The sequence below is a fragment of the Haliotis asinina genome, chromosome 1 (genome assembly GCF_037392515.1).
Source record: "Haliotis asinina isolate JCU_RB_2024 chromosome 1, JCU_Hal_asi_v2, whole genome shotgun sequence".
Classification (NCBI taxonomy): domain Eukaryota; kingdom Metazoa; phylum Mollusca; class Gastropoda; order Lepetellida; family Haliotidae; genus Haliotis; species Haliotis asinina.
Genome location: NC_090280.1, coordinates 8,480,357 through 8,503,183, shown reverse-complemented (window position 1 = coordinate 8,503,183; position 22,827 = coordinate 8,480,357). Strand labels below are relative to the sequence as shown.

The 22,827-nt window shown below is 39.7% G+C and overlaps 1 protein-coding gene and 1 pseudogene across 1 annotated transcript in view; one reads left to right on the top strand and one right to left on the bottom strand.

Annotated features, from left to right (window-relative positions):
* LOC137287647 (uncharacterized) overlaps positions 1-22,827 on the top strand; it is a 108,953-nt gene that overhangs the window by 27,641 nt on the left and 58,485 nt on the right. The gene's annotated exons all lie outside the window — the stretch shown is intronic.
* Positions 4,612-22,827, bottom strand: part of LOC137257930 (uncharacterized) — a 41,341-nt pseudogene continuing 23,125 nt past the window's right edge.

The window sequence follows — 22,827 nt, the reverse complement described above, 5'->3', positions numbered from 1 at the left end:
AACAGAAGATTTCGAGCCTTTACCCTTGATACGTTGAATCATATTCCACACTTTTGAAATCGGTGTACGAGAACTGATTTTGGAAACATAGTTGTGCCAAGACTGACGTTTATTTCGTTTGAATGCACATCGAGCCTTGGCATTTGAAAGTTTTACTTTGTCTAAATTATGGACTGTGGGATGTCGACGAAAGTATTTTTCAGCTTTCTTCCTACACTTTCTGGCTTGTTTACATTCATTGGTAAACCATGGTTTACGAATGTGAGGATTTGCAGAGGACTTAGGTATTGTGTGATCAGCTATGGCATTGAGCTTATCTGAAAATAACTGAATTGGATCTTCGGTATTATTAAAATGGTCAGGAGTTAGATTTGAATAACACAATACCTCATACAGGTGCCAGTTTGCATTTTTAAAATTCCACCTAGATGACGATGAAGCAGCATGTGGGCTGGTCGCTGTCAGAACAGTGGGAAAATGATCGCTGCCACAAAGGTCGTCATGAACGGACCATTCAAATTCAGTTAATAAGTTCGCATCTGTAAGAGAAACGTCCAGTGCTGAATACGTTCCAGTGGCAGGATGTAAGTACGTGTTTGAATCGTCATTAAATATGCACAGATTATTGTCATTTATGAATTCCTCGAGTATTCTCCCTTTGGTGTTTGTAGTTATACTTCCCCAAAGAGGGTTGTGTCCATTCAGGTCCCCCATGATAATACAGGGCCTAGGAAGCTGATCGTATAGCTGTTGAAGATCAGATTGTTGCAGTGTCGTAGATGGAGGGATATACAGTGAACACAGAGTAAATACAATGTGCATAGTCAGCCGTACAGCAACAGCTTGGAGATTTGTCTTAAGAGGAATGGAGCTGTTTATGGCATCCTGACGAATCAAAATAGAAGATCCTCCTGAAGCCTTATCTCCGGGTGGAGAGAAGGAATGGTAACAGTTGTATCTTCTTAAAGCAAAGTCGTCAGTAGATTTAAGATACGTCTCTTGGAGACAAACTGCTATGGGCTGAATATCTTGGACTAATAATTGTATCTCATTGAAATTTTTCCTGAGTCCTCTGCAATTCCACTGAATGAGACTTGAGCCACTCATGGGGGCTGAACTGGGGATCTAGGACATGTAGAAGGACCACTCCCAGGCACGATACAGTGCGAGGAAGTGATATCCATCTCAAGCGGTTCAAATGAGTTATGAACCGTCACAGGGGTTTCCAAAGTGGAAGGCAGCTCCAAATGCATTACCGTTTTACCCTTTTTCTTTGAATGTTTCTTTTTATTTCTTGATAGTTGACTTTTCTCATTTTCTTGGTCACTTGTAGAATGAAGCGTATGGACAGATAGCGGTTCAGGGAGATCGTCCGTCTGAGAGGCTGATGAAATTTCTGCAAAGTTGGAGATGAGATAAAGTTACCAAGGCTGATCTGCTTATCTGTCACCCAAGACAAATCTGTTTGACATGAGACTGATTGTCTTGTGACAACATGTGAAAATTGAGTTTGCTGAGTTAAAGAAACTGCAGCGGAGTAAGTAGAAGCAGTAGACTGTGTGACAGTGGAAACTAATTTTCTTGCTTCACTGAAAGAGATACTGTTTGTGTACTTAATTTTGAGGATTTTAGATTGGGTTTCAAATCTAGGACATGATTTGGATGATGCTAAGTGCTGTCCGTGACAGTTAGCACACTTGATTTCATTATTGCAGTCAGAGCTCTCATGCGCCCCGCTGCAACGGACACAGATAACCTTGTGATTGCAAGTCTTGGTACCATGACCAAATCTTTGGCATTTAAAACATCTCAGTGGTGTTGGTATATACACTTCCACAGCAATGTTATAATACCCGGCCTTTATAGATTTGGGCAAAGAGGACAAGGCAAAGGTAAGGAGGTAAGTGTGTGTTTTGACAATAGTGTTATCCTGTTTCCTAGTGAACCGTTTTACAGATGTAACACCTTGACTTTTTAAAGCAGCTGATATTTCATCTTCTGTCATGTCAGACAGACACTTTGCATAATCCCGCACTATTCCTCTACATGAATTGAGTGACTTGTGCACCGTGACAACAACCTTGGTGTTAACAAATTGCTGAAGGTTCAGCAAATTGACAGATTGTTGCCTCCGTGCACATTCAACAAGCAGTGAACCACTTCGGAGAACAGTGACATTTTTCACCTCTCCACATACACTTTGAATGCCTTTGGACACAGCGAAAGGATTAAGTTTCAGTGGGTTTCCGTCAAAAGAAGAGATAACAATGAACTTTGGCCAAGAATTAGCTACATCTGAAGAAACTTCTTCATCAGAGGATAAAGATTCTACGTGGCGACGTTTATTTGCCTTCAATGAACCAGGATTGGGGTTTTGAGACATGGCGTGTGAGTAATATTCAGCACCCTTGACCCCCACCCGCCATCGAGTGTCAACAAGGACGATGTTGCAGAGGCAACCATCTACAACACCAGGGCTTCAAGAGTGGTATACTCCAGCAAATACAACGTGAATAGCCATATTTGCCTACCAAAAAGCACAGTCAGGCTGGTTCAGCCCTAAACAGGTAATTGGAGGCATACAGAATTCAGAGGTTGACATTACCGGATTGGCCCGTGAGCCACCGCCTTCTGGCATAGGACTCTAGGCAATTTAAAATCAGGAATAATTTGAAAATATTTGGATAACAGATATCAAAGACACCAATATCCAATGGACTAACTGTGCAAAAAATAGTTCTACGCACAGGGCATGGCGTGACCAGCCGATTGGTTGAATCGGGCCCATTCAACCTCCCGTCTAGGTGAAGTAAGGGTCGAAGGGGTGTGTTGAGCAAAGGGAACGCGGTCACAGGCCCCCAGGGCCCTCAACCCCCAGACTCCCGTCCTCCACCGACACAGGGCCGCAACCCACGGCAAACGGGTTGGTGGACCAAATATCCCCCCGGGTCCACAACGGGGGTGTCGGCGAGCTCTTGGCGTTACCCAGCACCCACCACGAGGAGGTGGCTCGCCACGGGTGCCGTTTCTTGAGTGAGAGATCCTAAAACCACAAACATATGTCCCGTGGCAAAACACAATAATGCTTATATGTACCGATATCCTGTCATGGGTTGTCACTGTCCTGTCACTATTTGGTTTGTTCTTAATTGTATTCCATGTGAAGGATATCCTTACATCATGCCCAGAATCTAAATGCTGAGTTTGCCATTCATGAATAATAAACTGGAGCTATCGATAGAACAACATCTTGTAAAAATGTCATTCCGTAAAAAATAATTACGTAAATTTATTGTTTATCCAATAAACACTACTGTGTAAGTGTATTGGCATATTGTGAGTGGGCGAGTCTGAGCTTTACGTCGCGTGTAGCGATATCACGGCGGAGGGCACCGGAGATGGGCTTCACACATTGTGTCCATTGTGCGTTATGAACGTAATTGCATGATATTGAAAAATAATTTATTTATTCAAACCTACATGTCAATATTACCTTTGTGTGAATGATATAAACTATTTTCAATACCAAACGATGATTTTTACCTTGCACATACCAGAAGTATTGTAGGCTCAGAACTGTACGATGCCCACGTGCTATAACTGTACTCATTGTGCATGAGTAACACAGTAATCTGATTCAACTTATCCTCGCAACCCTTGGACACGACGCTGCGTGTATTAATTCAAAAATCGCATTTCCATGGTGTGACTTTACTTTCAACAATTCACTGTCACGTTTCATATCAGTCCTTGCCAATTTCCAAAACAATTCATATTTATTACGTTGCCCTCATCACAATTTCTTGCCTTCTTTCGATCGACTACACGGTCGCGTGTCCCAATTTCTGCATATGCATATGGAAATTTTGGAAATTGGCAAGGACTGATATGAAACGTGACAGTGAATTGTTGAAAGTAAAGTCACACCATGGAAATGCGATTTTTGAATTAATACACGCAGCGTCGTGTCCAAGGGTTGCGAGGATAAGTTGAATCAGATTACTGTGTTACTCATGCACAATGAGTACAGTTATAGTACGTGGGCATCGTACAGTTCTGAGCCTACAATACTTCTGCTATGTGCAAGGAAAAAATCATCGTTTGATATTGAAAATAGTTTCTATCATTCACACAAAGGTAATATTGACATGTAGGTTTGAATAAATAAATTATTTTTCAATATCGTGCAATTACGTTCATAATGCACAATGGACACAATGTGTGAAGCCCATCTCTGGTGCCCTCCGCCGTGATATCGATACACGCGACGTAAAGCTCAGACTCGCCCACTCACAATATGCCAATACACCTACACAGTAATGTTTATTGGATAAACAATAAATTTACGGAATTATTTTTTACGGAATGACATTTTTACAAGATGTTGTTCTATCGATAGCTCCAGTTTATTATTCATGAATGGCAAACTCAGCATTTAGATTCTGGGCATGATGTAAGGATATCCTTCACATGGAATACAATTAAGAACAAACCAAATAGTGACAGGACAGTGACAACCCATGACAGGATATCGGTACATATAAGCATTATTGTGTTTTGGCACGGGACATATGTTTGTGGTTTTAGGATCTCTCACTCAAGAAACACACATTACTCACTGTTGTTGAGTCGGGTCACACCGCCGCAGCTGAGATTCCAGTGCTGCACTTGACAGTTGAATAGCAGCCTTACCCCACCCAAGTGTGTTTCAGTCACATTGAATGTTATTGGTAAAAGACCCTGGTCACCAGCATGTAGTAATTGCGAGACGTCACCTGTCTGCAGTGTGAAGTTTGAATCTACAGAACAGTAGGAGCCCCGTATATCGTAATACGCAGTAACATCCACGGTCAATGTCACTTCCTCGTGCAGGGTTAGAACCTCTGTGTCTTTGTCACTGGTGATGTTACATTCCGGTCTCTTTGGGGCTGTTAAATGAAATGGCTAAACTAAGAAGCCACGATAGTATAATACTGACGTTCAGTACATGTTGCTATAAGGATGGAAACACAAAATCATATATCTATGGATATTTACTACTCATAAAATGAAAGATTCAAGATGTTTATATGCACGCATGCATATATAGTATGTATGTATGTATGTGTGTGTGTGCGTGCGTGCGTGCGTGTGTGCGTGTGTGTACCAAAACACAACATATATGTATACATATAGAGACCATTTTGAATATGACATAGGTACTGAAGATGTGACGCTCGCTAAAAACAAAAGTAACTTCACACCTAAAGCTGGTACAAATAAAGCCCCTGATAAAGTCCTTGAGCAATATAAGGAATTGCCTTTCACAGAACATTCTTATAAAGGTAGATCTAACATTTCGGGTAAAAACAGAACGCCTTAAACTCGTTCTCCAAAATGAATTCATTGTGAATAAAAAATCCGATAAAGACGGAGCCTGTGACAGTTTTCATGGACACCAACTATTATCTGCAGCTGTCACTAGACATTCTTACACATGGTATATATTAAGCTTCCAGAAAGCTCGGAAAACAGTAATCTTCAATCTTAAAAAAAATATATACTTGACTCCTATTCCAGTAAAAAAAAAGATCACTTGATTAATTTCGAATAAAATGAAAGTATCTTCTACAGACTTCCTCAAATTCACAGAAGGGCGGTTATTAAGTTCAGTAAAAGTCTATCACCCAATCTGCGAATGATTTAAAATTACGACCTATTATTGCGGGGCCACAATGTCCAACACGTAGGTTAAGCAATTTTGAAGATATACACTCTCTCAAAAACCTCTCCCAGAGGTTCATCTGGGAACAAAATATCTGTATTTTGAATGACAATAGCACAGTAAATAAACCCCTCACAGATATCAAGCTTTGTATGATGAGGGTCAATGGGAAGCTGCACCAAATGAAGGTACGTTTATGTCACGACAACCCCAGCGCTGCACCGGAACCGGCTTTAATGTCAGTGCCTACATCCTACAATGCTTGCCGTAGTTTGTGAAGCGTCTGATGTCGTTAAAGCCGTCGATCAAGATAATTCCAAAGGTGTTCAAGTGGTTTAAAATCTGGTGATACAGAGAGCCATGGAAGCACGGTTATATTTTGGCTGGTGAAGAAGTTCATTGTGATGCGTACTGTATGAGGTGTGCCCTTATCCTGCTGAAAATTTTGTATCTGTTCGTAAACGGGAAAGATTTTACCTCTTTAATGAATGGCGGTAAGATTACCCTCTATAAGCATTTAGTCAGTTCTTTCGATTTTAAGAAATTTTTTCGCCCACACCGTTGCACTTCCCCATCCAAATCTGTCAACCTACGTGTTTATGATTACTGTTTTTACCAGGTGATATGTTTTGGTGACTGATTAATCATTTAAACATGTACTAGTATTCAATATAATTTGGTGTCATAATATTTTTATAGTCTGACTGGGATTAAAGTGGGTTGAAAAATTAACCGTGCGTTTCTTTTTTCACCCAACACGTCAAAACCCATTTACAGGGTAATACTGATTTCCTCAATAGTCTCCCCAAATCAGTAGAGGGGGGTACAAACTTGGTACGTTTTGTTGTTAATCTCTACACCAATAGTCCACGTGATCTAGGAATATAAGCTATGAGCTACTGGCTACAAAAAGGTCTGTCTGTGATTCCAGATCGAATACCTAAGCAATTCATTACCGAAAGAATAAAGCTCATCCTGAGCAATAGCACTTTTCGTTTGGATGGTTCCCATTATAAACAAGTTAATGGTACTGCACAAATATGGCTCCTACCTATGCAACCTTTGTTCTAGGATACTTAGAGGAACTATATTCTAAAATAGAAGAGACGTTTGGCGAACTATTTAATTTCAACATCAATGAAGAGATTCTTAGATGACTGCTGTTTTATTCTCTGGAAACGAAGTGAAAGTGATTTGGAATTTGATTTCCAACATGCTACAAAATTTACACCCAAGTTTGTCTTTTACGAGCGAGATAAACAGTAAACATCTTCCTTTCCTTGATGTGCACGGTTCAATATCAAACAACATTGTAAAAGGATATACATTATATAGTATCAGATTCAAAATAGACTACTACTATCTAGACTACAATTGATGTCACCCACGTCACACAACAGACAGTGTTCTTTACTCTTTAGCGCGAAGAAAATGCAGCAGTTTCAAATCCAGACCGTGTAGACTTCAGGCTAAATGAATTAAAAGTTTTATTTAACACAGAAACAACGAGACAAGTAGTGAACTATTCTCTTGCTAAAGCAAAACAACTGAACAGAAGTGAACTGCTAAACATTAAGGAATCATGAATTGTCCTTCCAATTGTATACACCTTAAACCCTCGAAATCCTTAACTATTAACTAACGTTTGTGAACCTCGCCTGCCCCTACAAAAATCGACATTTTAAAAGATAAACTATCAGAGGGCAAGTTGATTAAAAGCAATGGTCATGGAAAGATTACCAAGCAAATTTTGAAGATGGCAAACTTTGTAAAAGCCTTGTTAAAAAACATAATCTGTAACAAAATGCGAGAGATCACATTGTGATACACGCCAATATCTAATAGAGGGAAATGTATACCAGTTCAAAACTGATCAAATCTTCGAAGTACATGAAAATATGACAGGCGCACCTCAGAATCTCATATATGTCATAAAGTGCACTGGATGCGGCGAGGGGTATATCGGACAGACGGGAGATAAACTGCGTTCAAGAGTGAGAGTTCACAAACAGTAAATTCTTGACCGACAACTAAACAGTACTTATAAACAGAATAGAATGTATTTCAAAAATCTAGTTTAGAACAGTTTACTGAAGTGAGAGGATAGTAAGTCAAAACGTTTGATGGTTACTACATTATTTTCCTATATTTAGAAGCTAGATCAACAACAGCTTATACACTTGGTTATATGTTTCATTTGGATGCGTTAAGACTAACCGAATTTAGTCACCCCAGCACACTCTATACTCCACTGACTGCTGTCACATCTAAACACCAGTCCTACTTTGCCCAGATGGGAGTCCGTCACATTTAGTGTTACTGGTGAGGTGTTGTCCGTGACACTTGGTACAGAGTCAGCTTCCGTCAGCAGGGTTGTCACATTTCCGGTCAGGAGGGATATGTTGTGGACGGTGGAGCAGTAGTAGTCTCGTACGTCCACCGTAAGGGACAGATCCTGGTACTGGACAAGTGAGTTAGTGTTCTGCTTACTGGTGATGCTACACGTTGGCGTCTCTGAAGCATTCAAACTTTAGAAATGATAACATAGTTTGAATAAATGAAAGTAGAGTAAACAAATTTAATAAATGTTTCATTGACATTTCTCACTGAAGTATATGAACTGACCATTCACAAACGTATTGAAACATGTACTTAGCAAACCCATTGCTACAGCCTTCGCGTGTTCATTTGTGTCTTGTGACACCAGAGGCAAACAGCATTTGTGTTAAATGAACGCGAATTTCGATTCTAGTTTGGAACAGACACGTCAGTTATTGGCACATGTGCCCTCATCAGTCAGGACATTTCGGGTAGTATCGAGTACGTAAGACAGTTTAACGAATGAGTAGGGTTGATCGTCTTTCAAGACAAGAACATATGTTGCTGAGGATTTAACGTGTACATAGATAGATGCATTAAACCAAACGTCAGTCAATTCAAATTCGTGTGTTTGAGTTCATTTCAAATTCAGTAAAAACTTATACCAAATAATAGGCGTCCGAACAAGAATATATGTTTGCGGGGAACTGCTCTTTTGACTACATAGGTTACTTAAAGAAATCCTGACAACGGTCCTTTTCTTAAAGCTTTGGTGTCGCATTGTCATCACTATTGTACCATTTGCTTCTCTCGAAAAGGGGAAGCATGATCCCTGACATGGTTATTGAGACGCATCACTGCGCTATGATCGACCACGCGACAATGAAACAATCTGTAATATGTAATTCACTTCAGAAAGGGTCTGACCTTAAAACCGCAAACTGAATGTCGTTTAAGGGTTACCTAAATATCCAGTTCTACAGATCCTTTTTTTTGAAAGTAGGTAAAACAACTAAAACATATACGCAAAATAGACACCCTTTTATAAATTGACACTATGCTAGCTTTGATTAACAGGACAGTTACTGTGAGTAAATAATAACGAGCCTGGCCTCATAACACAGAGGCACCCGTGAAGAGCCACCTCCTCTTGGTGATTGCTGGGTAACGCTAAGAGCTCTTCAAACCCCCCGTGTGGACCCGGGTCAACTAGGTCCATAGCACCCCATTGCTGGTCGCAAGGAGCGACCGAATTGGGCAACCTGTTTGCCGTGGGTTGTGTCCCGTGTCGGTGGAGGATGGGATCCTGGTGGTTGAGGGCAATGGGATTTTGAAACCATGTTCCTGTTGCTTAACACACCACTTTGGCCCTGACTTCACCTAGACGGGTGGTAGAACTGGCCCGGTTCTATCAATCGGCTGGTCACGCCAAGCCCTGTGCATGGTGAATATTTTTGCACATTTCATTGGGTTTTGGCAATTTTGACATCTACTGCATGCCTTATTGGTTATTGCACATTGTACTTATTATTCGGTATTGGCAATTTTGATATCTACTGCGTACCTTATTGGTTATATTATCCTGCCTAGAGTCCCATGCCAGAAGGCGGTGGCTCTTGGGCCAATCTGGTAAACCATTTTTATGATGGTTTTACTTGAGTATACTCCCCTGGTATCCCTGGTGTCGCCTGTTGGAGATCCGCAGGCGTAAGGCATCGTCCTTGTTGACACTCCGTGGTGGGTGGGGACCTAGGGGAATGAATCAAAATCACTACAACCATGGAACCCCCGATGAAAAAACGTTCACACGAATCTAATGATTTGTATGATACTGATGAACCGCGAACGCCTCCTGTGACTAATGAAAATTGGCCCAGATTTTTGGTTATCACTTCAGTAGATGGTAATCCATTGAAACTAAATCCTTTTGCTGTTGAAAAGGCAATTCAAGGAATCGCTGGCGATGTTGAAGATGCTAGAAGGTTGCGTAGTGGGTGTCTATTGATAAAATGTAGACGACACAAACAAGCCGTTAGTCTTCTTTCCATCAAGACCCTCGCAAATATTCCAGTGGTGGTTTCCCCGCATCGGACCCTGAACAGCTGCAAAGGGATAGTGCGTGATAATGGTCATCTCCTTGCTGACATGACAGAGGATGACATTTTGCAAGAACGAAAACCCAACATGTTGTAGCTGTGAAACGCTTTTCTTCAAAACGCCATGGTGAAATCTTTAAGACCAACACATATCTTTTCACGTTTGGTCTTCCGAAAATTCCTAGTTCGATTAAAGCAGGATATTGTAGTATCAAAGTGGATATTTACATTCCTAATCCACTGAGATGCTACAAGTGTCAACGTTTTGGCCATGGATCCAACACATGTACTAAACCAGCTGCTTGCCATTGCTGTGCTGGTAGTTGTGCAGACAGTAATGTGTGTACGAACGATCCTTCATGTGTTAACTGCGGCGGTGATCATATGTCGTCTTCAAAGGAATGCCCAACATGGAAGCGTGAGTCAAAAATACTTAAAATCAAATATGAACGGAATATCTCATTTCAAGATGCGAAGAAAATCGTTCTAGATGAAGAAGAATCCACACGCATTTCCTATTCTGCAGCCGTGTCACGACCAACTTCACAGTCTGCCCAGTACCCTGCTAGTCGGCATATTTCATGTAAAGATATTGGATGTCAAACAGTTTACACATGGACAACAACACAGTCTCCTCAACGAATGCCGTTCACTTCCGATTCAGTTGTTATCCTCGAATCTACCTCCTCCCAAACAACTTGTCATCTCAGTCATCTCAGTCAACGTCATCAGAAACAAATGGAAAACATGTTGTAAAAAACAAAACAAAACCCAGGACGGAATCGTCCCAAAAGTCACAGAGTGGCAGGCCATTTAAAGGATCTGACAACAAGATCCAGTTGTTTAACAAATGTGGCTCCCTTGAAGATGTCTGATAACATTCGGCACAGGGCACATAGCCTATCGCCCTCAAAGAAAGGGCGGGGTCGATCCCCAATTAATGCCCCCAAAAGGTGATTTCTTCGCACATATTACAGTGGAACTGTAGAGGATTACGAAACAACTTCACAGATTTAGAACTTTTGGTTCAGGATTTCAGACCATCTGCACTGTGTTTACAAGAGACGTATCTGAAATCCACAGATAACTTCGATTTAAAGAATTATGACTGTTATCATCGGTATTCTCCAGGTGGTGATAGGGCCACTGGAGGCTCTTCTATTTTGGTGAGTCGGGGTACGATTCATAGTCCTATTTCACTTGATACCCATCTTCAAGTTGTGGCTGTCCGCGTGACTCGACATGTTGTAATTACTCTGTGTTCACTTTATATCCCACCATCATCTTCCATACAGCAACGTGATATTCAGATGCTTTATGACCAGCTTCCAAAACCATGTATAATCATGGGCGATTTAAATGGTCATAACCCACTTTGGGGTAGTACCACCACAAATGCAAAAGGAAAGATACTTGAGGATTTCTTTTCCAATAATGAGTTGTGTATTTTCAGTGATGGTTCTCAAACATATCTTCACCCGGCAACTGGCTCTTACTCTTCTCTGGATCTCTCGGTTGCGGAGCCTACTTTATATAATGAATTTGAATGGTCAGTCCACGATGACCTTTGTGGAAGTGACCATTTCCCTACTATTCTCTCAGCCATAAACCCCAGTCATGCCCCACCTTCATCCAGTTGGAACTTTAAAAAAAGCTGACTGGTCTTTATTCAAGACCTTGTGTAATAAAAGATTAAAGCCCGAGATATTTCTGGACGTTTCTGATCCTATTCAAGTTTTTTCTGATGAACTGACTATGATTGCTGAAGATTGTATTCCCAAGTCCTCTATGGTTCCACATATTCGCAAACCATGGTTTAACTGTGACTGCAAGCAAGCTAGAAAGGCGAGGAAGAAGGCGGAAAGATACTTCCGACGACATCCAACAGTCCATAACTTAAATCAATTCAAGATTTCAAATGCCAAGGCTCGCCGCACATTTAAAAGAAATAAACGCAAAATTATGTTTCTAACATTAACTCACTAACACCTCTTTCAAAGGTATGGAATATGGTGCAGAGGATTAAAGGCAAAGGGTCTAAATGTTGTGTTCACCATATCAAGGAGGGTGATACTCTTCTTACAGATAAATCTGACATTGCTAATAAGATTGGTGAAACGTTAGGTAAGCATTCCTCTTCGTCCAATTATTTACCAGCCTTTCAGAAATTTAAGGATCAGCAGGAAAAAAAGATAATCAGTTTTAATTAAATTTTTTAAAGTTTAAATTAGCTTTACAATATATTACAAAACTATACTCTAACGAATCCGACCCTGCTTTTAACTGTGTTTTCGATCCTCTTTATGAGCACTTATACAACAAAAAGCCTTCTCTTGTTCCGCCTCTTGGGCACAGAATTAAACCATTCATTTCTGCTGCCGGCATTGAGCTGAAAAGTATAGCGCCTTCTCGTCTTCTTTCTTCTCCTCCTTGGCCATTAGTGAGGCCACAAGTTGACCTCACATTAACAAAGTTAAAAAATCAGACACAAACGAATTACAATATAAACAAGAGTTTATGCAATTAAAAAATAATTATAGTACATACAAGTCCTTATTTACAGATGGGTCCAAAGATGGTGGCACAGCTGATTGTGCCACTGTCATTGGATCCAGAACAATATCTTCTCGATTACCTGATAACAGCTCCATTTTCACTGCAGAAGCAAACGCAATATTAACGGCTCTTCAATATATTCAAAGACATCCTAATCACGTACGGTATATAATTTTTTTCCGACTCTCTTTCTTGCCTTCAGGCTATTAAAAATTTGTCTTGTAAACATCCACTTGTAATTGACATAATTGAATTGTATAATGATCTTGCAACTGGCCAGTGCGACATCGTCTTTTGTTGGTTACCCAGCCATGTAGGTATTTCTGGGAATGCAATGGCCGATCTTGCTGCTAAGGCAGCACTCAACAAATCTGTGACACCACTTCTTATTACATACAGTGACTACAAAGCTAGCATTAGAACTTACATTCGTGACCTGATGAAAAAAGAAGTGGGACACCCAAGTGGGAATAAATAAGTTACATGCCATAAAACCTTATATTGGTTACACTCACTTGGGCTGTCAGTCCAGATTTGAAGAGGTCATTATGCGTTACACCCACAGTTATTTACTAAAAGGCGATGATCCTCCATTTTGTATCCCTTGTGATGAGAGAACCACGGTCAAGCATATCCTGCTTGACTGTGTTGAATTCTCCATCATAAGGGATAACTATTTCAATGTCAAAACAATGAAGGATCTTTTTAGCACAGTTGGTACTCATTTAATTCATGGATTTTTAACTCATTAAGCCCTGGAGCCGCTCCACTGCCCAACACCTGGCACCCCTCGCTGACTGCCTGATTGCTGCGACGAGGCTAATTAGTGCTAATCATGCCTGATTTCCCTGGCAGGTCTCGGATATGACAGGAAACTGTCTAGTCTCACAAACAAGTACTGATTATTTAATTGTGTCGTAAAGATGTAAATGGGAAAGAGGCCGATGTGAATACATATATTACAGCATTTCATGTAATTTATTACCTGTGTCTCTCATACCCCTTTGCCAGTGTGTGCTGTATTTTTATCAACACCTACGCGGTCTTTGTACGTACGAGATGAACATATATACACATTCCTCCTGTCTCTCTCATCGTATGGACTGAATTCTAATATATTATTTATGATAGAGTTTAAAAAGAGGCGGACTTGCATTATAATCGTCTAGATTTTTTGCCAATACATTGCTCGTGCTTACTGACTATTTCAAGGAAAGTATCAATAGGTGTATAAGTAACATGGAACATATAGAGATTTATAGTTTGGCACTTTATTCATCTTAACTTGACGCTGCAAACATACATCACCATTCATACACATACATACTGCATGATACATTTATCATTACTCGATGCTAAACAAAGCTTCCCGTCATGTGAAGGGATAAAATATCCCGACTGTAACGCATTTTATCTCAGTTACTCATTATATTGGCTGATACTTTGACCAATCGTATCGTGAGAACCTGTCACATAGGAAGGGCAAGGTGATGGGGCGTGGCCTAAATTTCTGAAGAGCACGTTTGGACACTCAAAGTGATAGGGTAGAAATTGATTATTGACTTTATCGTTGACCAATGGCTATGTTGTGTTTCGGCTGTATCAACTATCATGCAACAATTTGTGTATTGTAAACATAACATCAGTTACTGTAATGATGTATGAAAGAAACACATAAGACGTATGGGAGTAGACTGACACTATGATGAGTGTATTCGTTCTCAGATGGTGAACACACATGTTCTTAGTATTTTGGACATGTAAAAGAATAACGACTGAAATGCAACAATTGAAGAGAATGTTTTAATTTACTTTTACAGCGATTTTAGCTATATTCCAGCAGTATCGCGCGGGCTTCACACATTGTGCCCAACAACTGACAAGAATGGTATACGGTACCATTTGTACAACACAACTAGTGCATAAAGCGTTATCGTCCTTGGAACAAGTCTATATGGTAGGCCTCAAAACAGTCAACACACAAAAACACATCACAGCTTGAACATCTGCATTTGATGTCTCGACGTTTGCCAGTCCGTTTCATTGTATGTAAGACATACTTAAACCAAATGATGTCCCTCTCATATCATTGTGAGAGATTAAATTGTTCAAAACATCTATGTCAATGGCAGTAAAGACGAATTTACGCACATGCATAATAATCTATGAAAGAAGCGTTTTTGCTGATACATTGCAAGTGTATACTGAATATTTAAAGGAAAGTACTAATAAGCTAGTCTGTGACTTACATATAACAGATTCAGTTTGTCGCTTTGGTTCATCTAGATTTAACGCAGAAAATGTACGAACATACATGCATACATATTGTATAATGCTATTCCTTGCACATACATAAGACAAAGGGTCATGGGATGGGCGTCATCAAAGTTCCCGAATAGGAAGTTTTGTATCTTAACTGTTCAATATAGTCCCTGATTTGTTATCTATGACCAATCGTATCATGAGATACCTGTCACATTGGAAATGACAGGTGATGGGGCGTGGGCTAAATTGCTGAAGAGTACGTTCGGTCACTAGACAGCTTGGATACAGATTGACTATTGGTTAGATCGTTGACCAATCGATATGCTAGATTTCGGCTTTATCAACTCTAGCTATCATGAAAAACTTTGTGTATCGTGAACATACATAATCGTAAGAATGCCTGAAATGTACACGTAGGACTAACAAGCACTTTGACAAGTTTATTTTTTTTCTAAGCGCTCAAAGCGGTACAATCCGATTATTTTTACCCCGGATAACCCAATCCAATCATTGAGTAGAGATAGTATTTATTTGCGTATACTTTTTGCGCACACTACTTGTACATCAAGCATAATGGCTTGCTGAACATTTCAATATAATCTGTACATTGTTATAAATAAATATCATAATTCAAGTACATGTATTATAGAATTAAAAAAAGTAACAGGATACTGATTTATTGTGATGTATACACTTGAAGTTGAATCTCCCCAAATATTTATGAAGATGGGCATTCTTATATTTGTTTTGAAAGCAAACGAAGTTCAGAAGATTGGCAATGGGCGTGACTCCACAAAACAGGATGTCCAATGATGTCACAGCGCATAAGTTTGTTTTACACTTGTCACAGGACAAAAGTTTACCTGGACATGCATTCGACCAGAGGCTGTTATTTTCAGGTTGAAAGAGGTGTTCATATATTTAGTGTTGTCTGATTGAATGATTATACGCATCAATTCCGTAACTGATATATTCTCCTCCTTTTATTGACGATGGATCTAATACACGTGATCATTACACAGGATAAGATAATTACAGAGATCAAATACAAACGTTTCTTACACAATGCTTATGTAAACTGCATTGAAAAATCACATTTCAAATAAGCATGAAACAGCTTGAACAAAATACCCCTGTTACCTTTGTATGATTTATGTGTACTATATATGTATATTATGAGTAGATGCAAGAGTTATCACTTCATATTCGATTATGTATTATTGTCAACGTTTAAAAATCAATAGTCGCAAATGAATTAGGTCTAAATCGGTAACTTGGTTTATTTCAAATCTACACGAACATGAGTGTAATACAGTAGTGCTATTTATGTCTACGATTCATTATATGAACTATTACAATGAGTGAATGAATGATTTAATTTAGAAGAAGGTTTCGAAACCTTGTCACCGTTAATTCAATCAATGTGCAAGCACAGTATCTTAGTATTCACTCCCAATGACGAGAAACAAACAAGTACCTCCTGTAACAACATCTCATAATCCCTTTTCTCGCAGACATGTGTTCATTTGCCTGTATAAGCCCCCGACATTGCAAGCAATTGTTATCAAAACACATTAATAGTTCTTCTGATTAACACAGAAAGTAATCTCTCTCGTAAGAAAGGTTAATCTTTGATCATTACTGCTAAATTGATTGAAATTATAGGTAATGTACGAATTTAAAATGTAAAACCCCCAATACGCGGCTCTCGCTGAATGAGAGGTGCTTTTCATAACCCCCAATATTAATTAATTTGCCGCATATATGCGGCTCTCGCCCTTAATGAGTTAAAAGAAATTGATTTTCTTATTGAATTGTAATTGATATGTTCTGTAGATAGTTGTATTTTAATGATTGGTAGTTTAAATTAGTAACTTAGATTGTTAGTGGCTGTACCCTCAACGGGGGTTGAAGTATTGTAAAATTATTGTCCTCCTGAGAGGGTACGTAAGTCCAATACTCTCATAGTCAATTTAAATCTACTACTAGTTTTTAATCGTAGAATATTTGTTGTTTTAAGCAATGGCTAAATTTCAGGATAATCGCCAATAGCTGAGGGGATGATGTAAATCCAGCTAGGGTTCATGCAGGTAGCAGAAGTAATGTAAGTCCCCATGGACCTTAGTATGGTGATCTACCTTCAGTTGTTGGCGATCTATAGCCCCGGTTTTATGTTGTATTGTCTTCTTTAATTCCAATATTTTAACTTTCAATGCTAGTTTTATGTTCTGTGATACTCTAGTGTTTTTACTGTCCTTCGCTGACAGGTTTTACTTTTTCTCTTTTCTCATCTTGATATTACTATAACTTATATTGTTCTCGTCACGATATGGCTGCAATATTGCCGATGTGACGTTAAATGTTAACTCACTCACTCATAACACAGAGCTCTGATTCAACGGATGTAAGGTCAAACATTCATGATCAATACAAACCTTTGGCATCTTTTGAAATTATACCTCTTCTGTCCGAACATTGGGAAAAATTAAATTGAAATATACTTACTGACAACAGTCAGAAACACTTGCCGCCACCATCAATTCCAGCAGTACATGACCATTCTCCAGCATCTGTTGTTTCTACACGAGAAATGTTGAGGACTGAGTGAGTGCTGTTGATGACAGAGGCCGATACGTTCTGAGTCTTACATGATCCATTTGACAATTCACATCCAGCAACGCGAGCTCCACTGGGGTTCTCATACACGTGTTCCCGATTTGCCCCTACACAGATCAGCTGTCCAGACGACCCCAGATAGTTGGAATGTGAGCAGATGAGTACAGCAAACTGTGGGGAATATTTCAGAAGTGTGGATTACTGATTGTTTGTTTCTCAACTCTTTTGGAATTTCTCAGGTATTACATTATCTAAATACAAAATAACCTTTGCATCGATTTTCATTTAAAATGACTCGTTAGTATGTCATTTACTGAACCGATTTCCCTAAATGTGTTGAACTGACCGCAAAGTGATTGTGTCAGCAACAGAAAGGTCTTGTGTACGGCTGTGTTGGCTGTCATCCTGGAAATGGAAAATTCAAAAACTGTTCAAATGAACTATTAAATAAGGAGGCGTATCAGATATACCCGTTGTGGATGTCAACATCTATAATCTAACGAACCTCACGTTTTGGTGAAAGTTCGTACTCCGCCATTACCTATTAAAGAAGGCACCCGTGGCGAGCCACCTCCTCGTGGTGGGTGCTGGGTAACGCCAAGAGCTCGCCGACACCCCCATAGTGGACCCGGGGGGGGGGATGTTTGGTCCACCAACCCGTTTACCGTGGGTTGCGTCCCTGTGTCGGCGGAGGAGGGGATCCTGGTGGTTGAGGGCAATAGGGACCTGTAACCGTGTTCCTGTTGCTCAATACACCACTTTGGCCCTGACTTCGCCTAGACGGGTGGTCGAATGGGCCCGGTTCGACCAATCGGCTGGTCATGCCAAGCCCTGTGCATGAAGTACTTTTTATATTTATCAATGCACACATGCCATTTGGAATTGTTGTAACTTTGGACTTGGTTTTTTGATCTAGAACATTTTTGATTTTGAAATATGTTGTTCTGCAATTTGCCTAGAGTCCTATGCCAGAAGGCGGTGGCTCATGGGCCAATCTGGTGGAATTATTAATCTTTTAACTCTTCTGCTGGAGTATATCATCCGGGTATCCTTGGTGCTGCAAGCTGGAGGCCCGCTTGTTTTTAGCATTGTCCTTGTGATACTCCGTGGTGGGTGGGGAGCTCGGATGATGAACCAAAATAAACTAACCATGGCTTATGAAAATCCAACAAAAAAAAAACAAAACGTCCACTTGATATTGACCCTGTTGATACAGACCATAGACCGTCTGCATCGATTGAGTATGGGCCACGTTTCATCGTAATTGAGACTCCAGACAAGACACCTTTGAAGTTGAACCCCTCTGCTGTATCCAAGGGTATTCAGGGTATTGCAGGGGACGTGAAGAACATAAGACGCTTACGTTCAGGAGGCCTACTAGTAGAGTGCGGGAAAAAGCAACAAGCAACTAATTTGCTTAACATCAAATCTTTCTTGGACATTCCGGTCACGGTCTCTGCACACAAAACCTTGAACTCCAGCAAAGGTATCGTTAGAGATCGCGACCGATTGTTTGATGATATGTGGGAACTTGATATAGGATCTGAAATGAAGGATCAATGTGTACTCTACGTCAAGTGCTTTTCAACTCGCAGAAACAACGAAACCATCAAAACGAACACGTATCTGTTTACCTTTTCATGTCCTAATGCTCCCAAATCAGTGAAGGCAGGCTACTGTAATATTCCAGTTGATACCTACATCCCCAACCCGTTAAGATGTTTTAAATGTCAGAAATATGGACACGGTGTGAATACTTGCACATCGTCTGTTGTGTGTGCTCACTGTGGTGAGAAGACACACACAACAGAAGATTGTGACAGTGATTATACAAAATGCACCAATTGCTCAGGCGATCATTCTTCCTTTTCTAAACAGTGTCCAATTTGGAAAGACCAAATGGAGATCAATAAAATAAAATTCACACACAATATCTCTTTTTCTGAGGCCAAAAAACTGGTAAAGAGATCTGATCTTAAAGAAAGTTATGCTACAATAGCAAAAAACATCATCGGGTTCTAGCTCTAAAACAACATCAACCACAGGCTGCCAAACTACCTTGACTTGGGTAAACTGTGATTCTCCACAGCCTTTGTACCCTGCTATATCATCACAGACTGAGGAATCACTTCCTAGAACCTCAAAGTCGTCTTCTGATCACAAATCATCATCGTCTCAGTCACATTCAAAGACTCAATCAACAGCTGATACTCAACAAACGGTGAAAAGTAAACCGAAGCCAAAGCCTGATGCTTCAAAACAACAAAGTGGCAGACCTCCTAAATGGTCACAAAATAAAGTTCAATTGTTTAATAAATATGGGTCTCTTGAAGACATAGACGTTTCTGAAAACGTCCATTCTAGGGCACATAGCTTGTCCCCCTCCAAAAGAGTGCGGGGTAGATCCCAAATAAATCCCCCCAAAAGATAGTTTATTCCAATAATATTGTACAGTGGAACTGCAGAGGATTAAGGACTAATGTACATGAATTACAGCTATTAGTCCAAGATTTCACACCTTCAGCGATATGTCTCTTGGAGACATATTTAAAACAAACAGATACATTTGACCTTCGTCATTTTAATGCATATCATTCTTTTTCACCTCCAGGTGATAGGGCCACTGGCGGATCATCCATTCTAGTCAGACAAAACGTTATTCAAAGCACTGTTCCACTTAATACTAATATGCAGGCTGTTGCTGTGAGAATTACTTTACATGTAGCATTTACACTATGCTCTCTTTATATTTCATAGTCTTCGACGTTTGCCAAAACCGATCTTCAAGCTCTATATGACCAACTCCCGAAGCCTTGTATTATAATGGGAGATTTAAATGGGCACAACCCACTTTGGGGTAGTGTAACTACAAACACTAAAGGTAAGTTGTTGGAGGACTTTTGTTCGGACAATGATTTATGTATTTATAATGATGGTTCCAACACATATTTACACCCCGGGACAGGGACCTATTCTGCTCTTGACTTGTCATTGACAAATTCAGAACTACTAAATGAAATTGAATGGTCAGTCCACGATGACCTGTGTGGAAGTGACCATTTTCCTACTGTATTAAAAGCTGTAACTCCATCCGATGTTTCTCCATCATCAAGACGAAATTTTAAAAAGGCTAACTGGGCTTTATATGAAACACTGTGTACGGAGAAACTTACACCGGAACGTTTTATTGACGTTCCTAATGCTATTAAATCTTTTTCTGATCAACTGAATTCATAGCTGATGAGTGTATACCAAAGTCCTCTGTAGTTCCACACATAAGAAAACCATGGTTCAACGATGAGTGCAAACAAGCTAGGAAGACAAGGATAAAAGCAGAACATTATTTCCGTCGCCATCCTATGGTGCATAATTTCAATAAATTTTAGATTTTAAATGCTAAAGCACGGCGTACTTTTAAACAGAACAAACGCCAATCTTGGCAAAATTATGTATCTAAAATAAATTCTCGGACACCCATGTCCAAATTGTGGAACATGGTCCAGAAAATAAAAGGTAAAGGTACTAAATCTACCGTCCATCATCTTAAACATGGAGATCAATTACTTACTGATAAATCAGATATTGCGAATAAACTGGGCGAAACTCTTGCTAAACACTCTTCCTCTTCTAATTATATACCTAAGTTTCAGCAATATCAAAAACAAGAAGAAAAGAAAACTATTAATTTCAATTCTGATAATGGGGAAGATTATAATGAAACATTTTCTATTCATGAGCTCCATACTGCTCTTGATCAAGCTCATGATACTGCTACTGGAGCTGATAACATACATTATCAACTCCTGAAGCACTTACCAGAATCCTGTTTAGAGACGCTCTTATCAATATTTGATGATATTTGGACTTCCGGGAAATTTCCTTCTTCATGGCGTGATGCCATAATAGTACCAATACCTAAACCTGGACGTGATCATACGGATCCATCCCATTATCGTCCGATTTCATTAACTAGCTGTGTTTGCAAGACCATGGAACGCATGATAAATAATCGACTTGTTTGGTACTTGGAAACTAATAATCTTATCACAGATATACAGATATACAGAAGTACTGTCGATCACTTAGTGGGTTTAGAATCATTTGTGAAAAACGCACTGATTAATAAACAACATGCTGTGTCTATCTTTTTTGATCTTGAGAAGGCATATGACACAACCTGGAAATATGGCATACTGAGAGATTTACATGATTTCGGTTTGCGAGGTCGTTTTCCTGAATTCATTGCTAAATTTTTAAATAACAGGCAATTTCAAGTCCGTGTGGGTTCTACCCTGACTGATCATTATAATCAGGATCAGGGTGTTCCACAAGGCAGTATTTTGTCTGTCACTCTTTTTAGCGTCAAGATCAACAGTTTATCTAAAGTTTTAAACGATTTAATCGATGGATATTTATTTGTGGATGATTTTAATATTTCTTGCCGCGGTTAGAATAGGTATACTATTGAACGGCAACTGCAGCTGTGTTTAAACAAAATTGATAAATGGTGTCTTGAAAACGGCTTTAAATTTTCTAAATCAAAAACTAATTGTATACACTTCTGTCGTAAATACCAACCCCATAAAGAACTAGAACTATTTCTCAGTGGTGCCCCAGTCAAAGTCGTCAAGGAGGCCAAGTTCTTGGGACTTATTTTCGACTCACATTTGACCTTTTTGCCGCATATTAAATCCCTTAAAGCCAAATGTCTGAAGGCACTCGATTTATTAAAGGAAGTTTCAAATTCAAAATGGGGAGGGGATCAATCTACCCTTCTCCACTTATATAGATCACTGATCCGATCTAAACTTGATTACGGCTCCATCGTCCAGGTGGCGCTTGTCAAAGCAACCTAAAACTACTTGATCCTGTGCACCACCAAGGCCTAAGACTTAGTCTTGGTTCCTTTAGAACCTCTCCTATCGACAGTATATATGTCGAAGCTGATGAGCCTTCTCTCAACTTACGTCGTATCAAACTACATTTACAATACATTACAAAATTAGCTTTTGATGAGTCTAACCCCGCATTTAATTGTGTTTTTAATCCTCCCTATGGAGATTTGTATAACAAAAAGTCTTCCCTTCTTCAGCCTCTTGGGGTCAGAATTAAGCCATTTCTTGCTGCTTCTAGCATTGAGCTGGACCATATCGCTCCTTCCCGCCTTCTTTCTTCTCCTCCTTGGCAGTTGGTTAGGCCACAAGTTGACCTAACATTAACATCACTCAAAAAATCAGAAACGAATGAATTACAGTATAAACAAGAATATAA